We start from the raw sequence: 15,167 nt of genomic DNA, 5'->3' as shown, positions 1-15,167 counted from the left end.
GTAAGGTATTTGAGGGGGAGCAATACTGGGGAAGGGCAGAGGAAGCAAGGAAGCTCCAGGTGGGTAAAACCTCAGGCTGCAGGCCTTGGTGAAGGCCTACAAAGGTACTGGGGCAGCCCAGTGATAGGCAAAGGCAGCAGGTCCTAACCTCTTGCCAATGATGAGTGGCCATTACACTTCAGTCTACCCCAGTGAGCGGGGGCTAGATGATGACTGGCAGTAGCCACTGAGGCAAGGTGGGTTTAGAGGGTTGGGGGTTCCCCTGGGAGCAGGGACCCAGAGTGTGAGGTACTGCTGGGGCAGAACCCCAAGTTAAAGGGTCTGGGAGATCCACAGGGCCAGCGGCAGGTGAGACACTGGCCTGCAGAGGGTGCTCTGGGCTGGCAGAGCTAATTCCCAGGATGACCAGCAGGAGCTGCTGCACCAGTGAGTCTGTGCCCTCCTACATGATGCTACCGCAAGTGTTGCTCAGAAGGAAATTCTGCCTTTTGGCAGATTCTCCTATTGGCCTTGCGGTTTATACAAAGGAAACCAGTATATTTACATATCTGCTCAGCCAATGAAAGCCACAAGGGGAAAAAATGGGAAGGATGGGTGGGAAAGGGAACAAGAGGGTGTTTTTTTTGTGTGTGTTCGTTTCAGAGAGAGGACAGCTCATCGTTCCATGAAGGATAATTGTCTGTTGCTCAAAATCAGAGCTACCAAACCATCTCAAGGTATTCTTCACCAGTATTCTTTACAGTCCAAGTAGTGTTACTCTTCTGGGGTAGTCACTCTTAATAAGATAGGTAAGTATTCATATAAATCATTCCTTGACTTGAGAGATACCACGGTCTATCAGAATAATGAAGGGATCAAGCTGTGTCAATTTAGGAAAATTAACTGAAGCTGCAACAAATTCCTTGTGACTCTATGCAGGGCTTCTTACTGGAACTGGTCAAAAATATAAATTGCTTTTCGTGGGACATTCAAAATTTTAAAAATTTCCTGTAACTTTTCTTTTAGTTGTTTAGTTTTTGATTTAAAAATTGACACCAACAAACTTTTGCATTTCAAAAACCATGTTCAAGTCAAATTACCAAAAGCTGAACTGGAAAAATGCAAACAAACCCCATTGTGTGTATGTGTGGGGGGAGGAGCAGAAAGGGGACCCAAGGGGTAACTGAAATCTTTCAAAAGAATTTCAGTTTTCAATGTTCAGTTTGTGAGAACTTTCAGCTAAAAGAAGAATTCTCTGCAAACACTTCATTTTGGTCAAAAAGATGTTCTGTTTTAAAAATGGATTTTTTTTTTTGATCAGCTCTAGTTCGTAGCTTGTTTCAATCTCTATGAGATTATTATTACCACTAAATCAGGTAGTTATGACTGAGGGCATTCTGGCATCTAAACCTTTTCCATACTGCTGCCATCACTAGAGAGCTGAAGCACCACTCATATAAGAAAAAGGGGGGCTGCTGGCAGGATGCTCTTGGTGAGACTCCCCTTCCCAAACTGGTCCATAACAGTCCTAATGGATTGACCTTCAAGATATGCTTCAAGATGCATTGTTTTCCCTCCTGTGAGGAAATGGGAAGGTTCTAATGGGACATCTTAAGTATGTGGTGGTGTGTGGGTGGTTTTTTGTTTTTTTTTTGCTACTGGTTCTTACTGATTGTGGAAGTGGGTGGGGATTATAGAACTATTCTGTGATTGAGTCCCTAAGGTCTTTTCAAGGGACATCTTGAGACAGAGACTTGTCTCCATTCAAAAGGAGCACAAGTGCAAAGCAGTTTTCAGTAGGAAAACAAGGTCCCTTTTTACTGCTCTAATATCTTCTGGTGAAAAGCCAGAAATCTGTAGGTTTCTGCTTTTTGTCCTCTCTCTCTCTCTCTCCTCCCTCTCCCCTCCCCCCCCCCCCAACAAACTGCATATCATTCTTAAACAGGGAAGCTTTACTGCCAAGTATAAGGCCTACCTTGACCACTACAGAGCTATTTTCACAGAAAATGTTGATAACTGCATGTCACAGAAGGTTCTTTTGTAAGAAGAAAACCACCCTACATTGACACCATAGAAAAATTGTTTTTTATTATGGTATGGTGCCAAGAAACTAGATTTTCCCAGAAGCAGGGCTAAAAACCTTCAGAGGAGGAAAGCAAATCCTCAGCACTGCCAGTATCTAGGGTGACCAGAGAGCAACTGTGAAAAATCAGGATGGGGGTGGTGGGTAATAGGAGCCTATATAAGAGACCCAAAAATTGGGACTGTCCCTATAAAATCGGGACATCTGGTCACCCTACCAGTATCATTACCTCCTCTCTTTTACAGCCGACTTATGCGTAAGGGTGGATACACAATCAGCAAAGTGCACAATTCCCTTTGACTGTCAATGACTGTGTACAATATTTGAGTAGCAAGATGGGTTTGTTTTTTGTTTTTTGTTTTTTTTTAAAATTCATGTCATTATAATGCTTTTGGTGCAACATAATCCATGAAATGTTTCCATGCATGTTGTGACGCTGGCAAACCAGGTGCCAGCTCATGCCAAGGCTTGTAGGCCTCACTGACAAACGCATAGTTGGAAACCAGTCTGGTTCACCTGTGTTTAGCATTGTTAAAATAGATCTTAAGTTTATAAGAATGTGTTTGTGTTTTGACTTCATGAAATGCTTGTCAGTTGCTGCATGCATTAATCTCACTTATACTATCTGTATCCCATGTTGTAAGGTAATATTTGCTATGAAATGGGAAACCCCCATAGTCATGAGAGAAGCATTACCAAGTGTGAAATACTAGTTTACCATGAGCAGTCATCTCCTGCCCAACAAAAGAGCATCTAGACCCCAGATGAAGCATTGTGGAACATCAGTGGGGGAAAAAAGCCTTTGTTGATTGCTCCCCCATTCCCATGAAGAGATGAACACAAATCCTTATCCCATCACCATTTGAACCCTTGGGGGAAGGGAATAAACATCCCTGACCAGAAGGAACCATATCACTATGCTGCTTGGAATTTGGAGAGGGCAATATTTCTAAGCTTAAGAAAGGGATCCCCAAGCTGCTTAGCTCTAAAGGACATGGAGAACTTACATATTACGGCAGCTTTTGAAACTTAAGACTGTAACTGATTTGTGTGTGTATGTTTACCTGCTTTTAATCTTGTAAATAACTCATTTCTTTCCTAATTAATCTTTAGTTAGTTTATTATAGGACTAGCTACAAACAGTCTCTTTAGGGAGAGGTCTAATGTACAATTGAACTGGGGTAAGTGACTGGTCCTCTGGGACTAGGAATAACCTGAATATTAAGTTTCAGAGTAGCAGCCATGTTAGTCTGTATCCACAAAAAGAAAAGGAGTACTTGGGGCACCTTAGAGACTAACAAGTTTATCTGAGCATAAGCTTTCGTGAGCTACAGCTCACTTCATGTAGCTCACGAAAGCTTATGCTCAGATAAACTTGTTAGTCTCTAAGGTGCCCCAAGTACTGAATTTTGTTGTGATTTGGTGTAAGGGCCTATCTATCACAAAGGTAGACTGGAGTGCCCAAGGGGACTGTCTGTGACTCCATGTTAAGGCTGTTCTAGTGAGTGAGGAGTTCATGTTTGATACTTGGTTGGTGAAATCTAATTATAGAACACACAACCAGTTTGTTACAAGCCAGGGCACAAATCCCAATCTGCCCTGAGGTCAAGACCCAGGTTCATGAGCCACTCCAGACAGCTTGACACACAATCCATTTCTTAACACCTTCCTCTGACATTCTGTCTATTGCCATCCCACAATCTCCTGCTTGCCTGGGTGAGTGGAAAAATCAGACTCGTTTCTGATGGGGATTATACATGTATCCTCCACATCCTTCAGAGAATCTAAAGGTTTGAATTCTGCCCTGTGAAACCATAGCAATAATGTAAGTAACATGTAATGCAAAACAAATATGAAAACTGTGACATTCAAATCATCTGCAGCATGACTGACTCAGCTACTGGTGTGTAAGAGACAGTTATGTACATCTTAATGTGACTCACTGAATAATTTCTGAGGTGATATGTTAGCTCAGTTGCTCTGGAGTCAGAGGTTGAAATTTGGAATTTCTGTTTCATAGGAAATTCAGACATTTTGAAATTTTACTTTCCTCCCCAATTGGCTCAAAGTCAAACTTCAAAATTTCCCATAAAACAAACAATGAGAAATTTCATTGTGGAAATATCAATCATTTTATAAAAACATTTCATTTCTATAAGCACACAGCCTTTTGTTTCCATAAGGTTGAAGAGCTTCATTTTGACTTTAATGAAATGAATGTGGTTCTGCAAAACATTTAGGCTTTTTTTTTAAAGTCTGCATTTTCTGATGGAAAACTATTCCACCAGGGTCAGTCAGGAATATTCCTGTCAGCAGAGTGAGATCAGCATTAAACCCTTAGTCTCCAGATAACTCCTTTAAAAGAGGCTTCTGTGTTCTGGCATATTACTTAAGGACCATGTTGATGACTGTAGTAGTCACTTACCTCACACCCGTGTGTGCTGTGAGGATTAATTGGTTAATGTGTCTGAAGTGCTTGGAAGATGAGAAACACTGTGTAAGTGCTCAGTATTCTGATGAAGGTGATAAGAGTGTAGAAGATGGCTCCCTGCTCACCTGCCAGCTCTCTCAGAATTAAACACATGTGAAATAACAGTCACATGTTGGGATAATAGGCTCATTTTGCTTTATTGCTCTGTTATACTCTTCTCTCTAGCAATATTGTGCTGCAAAATTAGAGCAGAAGTACTATCGCTTTAGAACAAAGACCAGGTCTTTTTCAATAACCACTCAATGTCCCTGCAATACGCTCTGACTGCAGCAGTTATGAATACTAGATGTTACTCAAATGTTTACAAAGCTAGGAGATAACATGGAGCTTTTTCTACTCTTGCAGGAATGGGTCTTTTCAAAATCACCAGTGTATGGCCCAAGAGTGGCCAAACTTACTGAGCCACATACAACAATCTTCAGAAGTTTGAGAGCTGGTGCACACCTGCCAGGTGTTCTGAGGCACTTGCTGGGGCTCAGCATTCCACCAGGAGCCACGCTGAAACACCAAGCCCTGGCAGGTGCACTCTGCAGGGCTGAAGCCTCCCCTCCCTGCTGGGCAGAAACTTCTACTCCACCACCCTGCTGCAAGGCAGATGTTCCAAGCTCCTCACATCCCAGTCTGAGAGGTGGAGAATGGGGTGAGGAATCGGGGAAGGGGGGGGCTCCACAAACAGCACTTTAACTGTAAAAGAGCGTCATGTGGCTTGAGAGCCCCAGTCTGGCCACCCCTCATATAGCCTGTTGGGAGGCTGGGAAAGTTAAAAGCAGAAAATTTCCAGGCTACTAATCCACCAGGAAGTTTAGACTTGAAATTAGACGAAGGTTTCTAACCACCAGAGGAGTGAAGTTTTGGAATAGCCTTCCAAGGGAAGCAGTGGGGGCAAAAGATCTATCTGGCTTTAAGATTAAACTCGATAAGTTTATGGAGGAGATGGTATGATCAGATAACATGGTTTTGGTAATTAAATAGACCCAATGGCCTGTGATGGGATATTAGATGGGGTGGGATCTGAGTTACCTAGGAAAGAATTTTCTGTAGTATCTGGCTGGTGAATCTTGCCCATATGATCAGGATTTAGCTGATAGCCACATTTGGGGTTAGGCAGGAATTTTCCTCCAGGGCAGATTGGAAGAGGCCCTGGAGGTTTTTCACCTTCCTCTGTAGCATGGGGCATGGGTCACTTGCTGGAGGATTCTCTGCTCCTTGAAGTCTTTAAACCACAATTTGAGGACTTCAATAGCTCAGACATAGGTGAGAGGTTTTTCACAGGAGTGGTGGGTGAAATTCTGTGGTCTGCGTTGTGCAGGAGATCAGACTAGATGATCATAATGGTCCCTTCTGACCTAAATATCTATGAATCTATATCATATTAACTGTCTGGACATGTTGGTTTGACAGAGACAATGCTGGCTTGGAAGCTGCTAGAATCAATTAAGGGCACCTAGTTTAAAAAGAACCTCCCTTCAGTCAGTGAGGGGTGCACAAGGAGCTGAGAGGGTGTGCTGCTGGAGGACTGAGGAGTACAAATGCTGTCTGACATCAGGAGGAAGGTCCTGTGGTGAGGATACAGAAGATGTTGGGAGGAGGCCACGGGGAAGTAGCCCAGGGAGTTGTAGCTGTCACACAGGTGTTACACAAAACATTGTAGACAGCTGTGATCCACAGGGCCCTGGGCTGGAACCTGGAGTAGAGGGCAGGCCCAGGTTTCCCCCCATCACCCCCAACTCCCTATTGGATACAGGAGGAGTTGACCTGGACTGTGGGTCCCCCCAGAGGGGAAGGTCCCTGGCCTGTCCCCTGACCCACATAGTGGACGAGCAGAGACTGTGGGGATTGTTCTCCTTCCTTTTCCCTATGCTGGCCAGTGATGAGGTTAGCTAAGTGAACAGCAGGTTTTAGCCACTAGCAAAAGTGGCCAAACTGAGGGCTGCCCTGAATCTCTGAGGCAAGCAAATCTGCCAATAAGTGCAGGACTCACCAAGGCAGGGGAGGAACTTTGTCACAACAGATACCAGATTTACTCAGAACAGGACCCAAGATTCTCTTTCACTTCTCTGCTTCTAGCAGATGTTATGTTTTGTCATACACTAAATTAGTGTAACATCAGACCCCTTGATGGCATCCTTCATGCCTTAAGGGCACAGCCACAGGGATCCTCACTCTTCAGCAGGTATCCTTTCAATATTTCGTATTGAGGCACTTGATTGATATATTTAGGAAATGTCTGTTAAACAGTTGGTGATAGATCACTGGAGTTTTCCTTTTAAACCTTTCACAAATTGCTTCCTTAACTCTTTAGGTCTCTGTTCAGTAACAACTCCAGCGATTCTATAGTTTAGCATCTTTGACTGAACTTAAAGTTTATTTCCATCTGTGTCACATACATGATGATGATGTATTTCTCAGGCTGAGTCAACATCTGCTCTATCTTGTGTTGCTTGGATTTCAGACCCCTTATTCCTCTAGGTGCTCTTTCTTCTGGCCTTCCGCACTTTCATCTCTAGACCATGATCTGATGTGTGCTGCTTGAAAACAGCTATTTGTATGCCTCCTGATCACAGGTGGCTCTGACTAAGACCCTAGATCTTTACACCTTGTAACACTGAGAAGGTTTGGATTTAAATCTAAAGTTTGCAGAATGCCCCTTTATTTTTCTACATGGGCCTAGCCAGCCTCTCCAATCTAAACACTCCAGAACTATGGGACAATTCAGTGCTTCTTGTACTATTACCACTGTCCAGTTGTGCCTGCCTGTCCTGCTATTGCACTGCTGTTTTTCTTAGTGACTTTCTGTGTTTTCAAGGTCACTGCCTAGTGGAGGAAGAAAGGGTGAGAGCAGTAGCTATCTAACCTCGCACCTCCAGTGATCACTACTGGAACAGTATTTATGGAGTTTGAATGTCAAAAGCATTGACATTCCCAGCCTGCCTGAACAAACTTTGTTTAATTATGAATAAGCCGCTGCACAAAACCCAGGAAAGCTACACGTAGTTGAGGAGATGCGGGAGACTTTATTTTTTACTGACTGATCAACAATGATATGTTCCAGGGGTGCCTGGGGACCAACCAAAATTGGGTCTCTATTGTGCTAGGCACTGTACATACACAGGCAACACCTACACAAAGCTGGGTGTGTGTTTCCCAGTATGAGCAGACACAGGTGCTCGCTCAGCTTGAGCTAGCATGCTAGGGGTAGCATGGGCAGCAGCTCAAGCTAGTCACCTGAGTACAACTCCACCCAGACCCCCTGGGTACGTACTCGGACAGCTAGCCCAAGATGCCACTTGTGCTACCCCTGGCTGCACTGCACTGCTATCTTTAGCATGCTAGCTCTAGTAGAGCTAGCATGTGTCTGTCTAATCATGCTAGGAAGCATGTTCCCAGCTGCAATGTAGACACACCCACAGAGTAGTAAACAGCCCTGTGATGCTGTATAAAAATGACTAGTTACACTAATACGGTCACTATTGTTACAAAGTTGCAATCAACCTTGTACAAAGTATGTCATCTAAGATATCAAGGGAAAAGTTACAATCTGTCAAGTATGATTATCCTGGTTAAATCCATTATCAGTACTGTATCTGAAGTTATGAATATTGGCTGTGTATCTGTATCTCAAACATGTGGTGTTTGCCTTGGTGACACCCCTGCACCACAGATAGCTGGCTAGCCCTGATGTAAATCTATGGGTTAACAGCCCATTGAGGACACTCCAATCTCACAATGGACCATTGAAGAAACTCATCCCACCCAGTAGACCTTTCCTGTGGATGCCTCAGACAGCGAGGAGCCAATGGCTGCCCCTGTGATCTAGCAAACCATGCAAGGACATGTGACCTAAGTCTCCATCTTTTACCACTAACTTTCCATGCTCATGTAACCCTTGACTTCATATTGGGCCATTAACTGTCTATGCATGTGGCAAAGGGTATAAAAGACACTTGGGACTTTTCCATTTTGCCTCACTCCTGCTGCAGTTCTCTGGACTGTGGATTTACAACTAAAAGGAGTATTTTGAACTATGGAATGAGGACCTTTCAATCTTTGGAAGTTATAAGAGAGACATTTGCAAGCTAGCAATCTATTCCATCACTGCTACAACCTGATACTCTCTAAGGACTTTGCAATCACTTGAATGGTTAAGGAATCATATACATTTACTCTTTTTTATTAATAAAAAAAAGTTTTAGTTTACCAAGTATTGGCTGACAATCTGATATTTATGTGAAATACATATTGACCTGGGAGTAAAGTGTCTGATCTGTTGGGGTTAGTAGAATCTCATACAGTGAATTGGGTTTTCAGTAGCCTCTCACTTCATTAGACCTGTTTGTCTGGATGAGAGCCACGGGCTGGAAAGCCCAGAGGGGACTGTTTGGCTTCTGGTTAACCAGGGTGGTACTGCAGAAGCTCTTTTGTTACTGTGTTGGTGAATCTAATTCTAGAATAAACCACCCATTTTGGGGGATTGTCTGCCCTGATTCTCGCAGTCTGCCCCGAGTTGTTCTCTTACATTCTCAGTGTGGTCCATCTCAGGCACCTGGTCACAAGCCTTTACTCACAGGAGCTTAGACTAAGGCATTGTTTACAGTTAAAATGCTACAGTGGCACAGCTATGCCACAGTAGCGCTTCAGTGTAGACACAATCTACATTGACAGGATGGGTTCTCCCATCAGCATAGGTAATCCATGCCCCTTAGAGGTGGTAGGGAGGTTGATGGAAGAATTCTTCCACTGGCCTAGCACTGTCTACATGGGGACTTAAGTTGACTTAACAACGCTGCTCAGTCGTGTGGATTTAGTTAAACCAACCTAATTTTTCTGCTGGAGACCCCAGGCCTCAACATCTAAACAGACAGGACAGATGCAGGGTAGGAGAGAAGGGATGTAACATACAAGCAGAATACACAATGTGACAACTGGAAAATAGCATATTAGTGCCATTTGTTTTTTAAAAGCCTTTTTTGGTGGGGCTTAGTGAGGAGACGATAAACTAACTGGAAAGGGAAGCCAGGAGTGTTAGGATATAGATATTCAGGCCTATCTGTAAAGGCCTATACTCTAATTTAGGTGTTTTCTTATCACTTAGCTAGTTATACAGGTATAAAAGAGAGAGCATCAGAATCACTGTCTGCTGGTGTAAGGGCCTTCTCTTACTGTGACAGTCTGAGACCCTGTTCTTAGGCTGAGATCTTTGGCTAAGCAGCAGAGGAAGCCATAAGCTGGGAAGCAACCGGTCACATCCTCACATTTCAAACTAGTCACATTGAAATAAGGTGCTGTTGGGCTGTTAGGCATTATCAGGACGGGATTGTATTCCTGTCACCTCCAGAGAAAGGGAAGTGCCTAGAAAATGTAAAAGGAAACTTAAGTTTGCTAGTATCTGTCTGGCAAGAACTCACTTATCCATAGCTGGGATGTGAAATCCTCACTTCTGTATTGTTTTGTCATTATAGTTCCCACTTTGCTATTGTTTATTTGCATGGTCTCTGTCTGGTTCTGTAATTGTTTGTCTGCTGTATATTTAATTTTTGCTGGGTGGGATATAATTGGTTAAATCATGTTACAATATGTTAGGATTGATTTTTTTTTCTTTTTTTTTTTTTTTAAATTTCAGTAAAATGATTGGTTAAGGTATAGCGAAGCAGAACTCAAGTTTCACTATATAGCCTAAAGAGAAAAGGAGTACTTGTGGTCTCTAAGGTGCCACAAGTACTCCTTTTCTTTTTGCGAATACAGACTAACACGGCTGTTACTCTGAAACTATATAGTCTGCAGTCAATCAGGAAGTGTGTGTGTGTGTGGCAGGGAAGGGAACAGGGAATGGGGGTGGGGAAATTGGAATCCTGTTTTGCTAAGGAAGGGAACAGGGACACAGGTAAGGCTCTGTGGTGTCAGAGCTAGGAAGGGGGACACTAAGGAAGGAAACTGGAATCATGCTTGCTGGAAGTTCACCCCAATAAACATTGAATTGTTTGCACCTTTTGGATTTCAGGTACTGTTGCTCTCTGTTCATGCGAGCAGGACCAGGGAAGTAAGTGGGTGAAGGAATAAGCCCCCAACATCTTGGTGCTGTGACTCGGATGCATCGGATAGGTGAGTGGCAGCCTGTAAGTCCCTCTCCCCAACAGTCTGCGCAGCTGCTTGGAGGGGGTATAGCGAACTTTTGTGATGGTAGTTGTGGGTTCTGGCAAGCCAGGGTAAAGGATTTTTTAAAATAAATGGATAAGGAAGAACCAGGGCCCATACCAGATGCAGGGGTCAACCTGGGATGAGATTAAAAAGGAAATGGAGGCAGTGTTAGGGGACCCAGAGGGATGGGGGGTGGCTGAGGAGCCCACCCTCCTTTGGTATATGGGCAGTGGAAGAAGGTTCCTGCCCATTGGGACTGAATGCCTTCCAGGGAAAGGAGGCACTTCAGTCTGCTTGTGGAAGGCTTGAAGTAAGGGCAGCATTATGGGAAGCTGCCAGTAATCTTTCAAGTTTGGTGCTGCTTCAGCAAGGTCTGCTGAAGGGTTGTAAATTAGGGGTGGTTAAAGATGATTTGGCACAACAGGGTTTAAAGTCAAAAGCAGAGTTAACAGACTACCTTTAGAAACTGGAGCTGGGACTTGGTCCTGGGGAGTGGAGAGAAAGAAAGGAGGGGAAAAAAAAATTCAAAGTGCAAAATGGCAGGGTTTGCAGGAGCAGGTAACAACCCCCACTCTTCTCCCAGAGCCAGAATGAGAACCTGGGGATAAGGGTTCCCAACTGTTTCAACCCAGGGAGCCTACCCTTAGCTCAGAGCTAGCTATGTCCTTTTCTTTTCCCTCTTCATTTTCTCGGTTTACTTAATTTGCTGTTGGTAGCCTATACTTTAAACTGACTTGACAGGCTTAATTGGTTTCTTTCCACCTCTTCCCCCTGCCTTTCCACACTTTTTTGTTTTTTCTGAAGTTTTAATGGAGGGTACTTTGGATACTTATGTGAAATGTTTTTGGTTATTTTGGACAAAGTATGAGGGAGGTCTGCTGTATTCCACTGGAATTTTTTTTTTTTTTGAGTAAAAGATCCATGGGCATCCTTGGAGACAAATGTTTTACTGCCTCTTTTAACAGTCTCAAGGTCAAGACAGCACAGGTTAAGACAGCTGTGCGGCAATAATTGTACTTGGTGGCTAAGTTGTTACAGAAAAATTGCACTACCTTAAAGAACTAAATGTAGGAGTAAGTGATTTAAAGGAGTGAAAAGTTACAAATAGCTTTTGCAAAAATTGATAATACAGGATTTGGAGGAAAGTAAACAGTTGGGAGTTGTGGAAATGGTAAAAGGTAACTGTTGTGAAGATGTTAAAAGAGTAACAGTTGTGGTGTTACTGTTAGGGGGCTTATTCCTTCACCCACTTACTTCCCTGGTCCTTCTCGCATGAACAGAGAGCAACAATACCCGAAGTCCAAAGGTGCAAACAATTCGATGTTTATTGGGGTGAACTTCCAGCAAGCATGATTCCAGTTTCCTTCCTTAGTATCCTCCTTCCCAGCTCTGACACCACAGAGCCTTACACCTGTGTCCCTGTTCCCATTCCTGCCCTTAGCCAAACATGATTCCAACTTCCTTACTCCCATTCCCTGTTCCCATTTCCCCCTTTAGCAAAACATGATTCCAATTTTCTTACCCCCATTCCCTGTTCCCATCTCACACACCCCCACCCCCACCCACACCCAGTCACTTCCTCATTGACTACAGATTATATAGTAAAACTTGAGTTCTGCTTAGCTATACCTTAACCAATCATTCTCCTGAAATTTAACTAACCAATCCTAACATATTGTAACATGATTATGTAACCAATTATATCCCACCACCTCAATTAGTTTACACCCAGCAAAATTAATTATACAGCAGACAGGAACAATCACAGAACCAGACAGAGATTATACAGACAAACAACAGCAAAGTGGGAACTATAATGACAAAACAATGCAGAAGTGAGGATTTCACATCCCAGCTATGGATAAGTGAGTTCTTGCCAGACAGGATGCTATCAAACTAAGTTTCCTTTTACATTTTCTAGGCACTTCCCTTTCCCTGGAGGTGATAGGAATACAATCCTGTCCTGATAGTGCCTAACAGCCCAATAGCACCTTATTTCAATGTGACTAGTTTGGAATGTGAGGATGTGACCGTTCACTTCCCAGCTTATGGCTGCCTCTGCTGCTTAGCCAAAGGCCTGAGCCTAAGCACAGGGCCACAAACTGTCACAGTAAGAGAAGGCCCTTACACCAGCAGACAGTGATTTTGATTCTTTCTTTTATACTTCTATCACTAGCCAAGTGATAAGAATACACCTAAATTCTTAGAGTATAGGCCTTTGCAGACAGGCCTGAATATCTATATTCTAACAGGTTTCAGAGTGACAGCCGTGTTAGTCTGTATTCGCAAAAAGAAAAGGAGTACTTGTGGCACCTTAGAGACTAACCAATTTATTAGAGCATAAGCTTTCGTGAAGTGAGCTGTAGCTCACGAAAGCTTATGCTCTAATAAATTGGTTAGTCTCTAAGGTGCCACAAGTACTCCGATATCCTAACAGTTACCAGAAGGAAGTTCTTGTTTAATGATAAAACCCAGTTATATAAATGTAACTGTACGTGCAACTCTGTGCAGTCACATTGGATGGAAGCTTGGTAATTTAAATTATCCAAGGGGCTCAGGTAGAGTGGCTACTACCACCACTATGCTTCTGTTCCCAGTAGCCTTTACAGCTATTCTGAGGGGAAAATGGACCCTTTTCCCCAAAGAAATGGTCTATAAGGGACTGCTGCAGGCAGCAGGTGGAGAGAGAATCTGATCAAAATTATTTGACTATTGGGTAATCAAAATCACTAAAGGAATGTAAGGGGTTTCTATTGGAACTTAACTTGGCAGCTCCTGGTTTTGTCTAGTTATACAAGATGGGAGTGTAATCAAGGTACAGTTGTGTAAAACAGTAATTGCAGTGTAAGGGATTTGAGGAAAATGTGTGTGTGCATAGGAAAAAGAAAAGTAAAAGGGGAGGAATGATGGCAACACAGAGCCTTGGGATGGCTCTGGGGGATCAGATTGTTGCTTTGGTGGGTGTGCATAAAAACTCTGTGGGCACAGGGGAGGCAGTTACACCTTGTGTAAAATTAATATGGCTAATATAATGGTACGGAGGTTAAACTATGGAAGGAATGTGCATTTTCCCAGGAAGTGTGCTGGGATGGTACTTAAATAAAATCCTATTAGGGCTCCAAAAGGAGCCCATAACCAAACTACACATTGGTGCACAAATGGATCTGTGAATCTTATTGCTGTGAATAATCAAACCAGGGCCTACTGCCTGATTCCATACCAAGTGGTTAAGCTGGTTTGGACAATATCCCATTTCTCTGTGAACATTCAATGGACTTACGATATGGACAAAAGCACAGATCGTGACCCTGCCAAAGGAGGAGAGGCAGTGTTTTGGTGGGTTTCAGAGTAGCAGCCGTGTTAGTCTGTATTCGCAAAAAGAAAAGGAGTACTTGTGGCACCTTAGAGACTAACCAATTTATTTGAGCATAAGCTTTCGTGAGCTACAGCTCACTTCATCGGTGTTTCAGTGGTGGCTTAGATGTGGGACCATACTGCAGTGGTCAGGATTCAGTGTTGCTGTGGATTTTGTATTGTTAACTGTACTTGTGTTACGTTGCATATGGAGATAACCTATAAGTAATGTAGTAAGCCCTCCCCACCTTACAGTGTACTCGACAACCCGGACTTAACCTTCTTGGGCCCACTATAATGGGAAGTCTGGAACACTAATTGGAATAGGAGTGGTATGCCCATACGAGAGAAGGTGCAGGGCACTATACTACACAAGGGTCAGTGGGACAAATGGAATATCAACACCTTCCACCTTGATGCCTGGCACTATCAGGAAATGTCACCATACGTCCTATGCTTTCCCAGGGATACCTGGGCAGGAGGATCCCAAAAGGAACCAGAAAAAAAAAAAAAGGATGGAGTGTTAGGATATAGATATTCAGGCCTATCTGTAAAGGCCTATACTCTAATTTAGGTGTATTCTTATCACTTAGCTAGTTATACAGGTATAAAAGAGAGCATCAGAATCACTGTCCGCCGGTGTAAGGGCCTTCTCTTACTGTGACAGTCTGAGACCCTGTTCTTAGGCTGAGATCTTTGGCTAAGCAGTAGAGGCAGCCATAAGCTGGGAAGCGAATGGTCGCATTGAAATAAGGTGCTGTTAGGCATTATCAGGATGGGATTGTATTCCTATCCCCTCCAGAGAAAGGGAAGTGCCTAGAAAATGTAAAAGGAAACTTAATTTGCTAGCATCCTGTCTGGCAAGAACTCACTTATCCATAGCTGGGATGTGAAATCCTCACTTCTGTATTGTTTTGTCATTCTAGTTCCCACTTTGCTATTGTTTGTCTGCACGGTGTCAGTCTGGTTCTGTGATTGTTTCTCTCTACTGTATAATTTTTACTGGGTGTAAACTAAGGTGGTGGGATATAATTGGTTAAATCATGTTACAATATGTTAGGATTGGTTAGTTAAATTTCAGTAAAATGATTGGTTAAGGTATAGCTAAGCAGAACTCAAGTTTTA

The sequence above is a fragment of the Lepidochelys kempii genome, chromosome 7 (genome assembly GCF_965140265.1).
Source record: "Lepidochelys kempii isolate rLepKem1 chromosome 7, rLepKem1.hap2, whole genome shotgun sequence".
Taxonomy (NCBI): Eukaryota; Metazoa; Chordata; order Testudines; family Cheloniidae; genus Lepidochelys; species Lepidochelys kempii.
Note: the sequence above shows the minus strand (reverse complement) of the source record.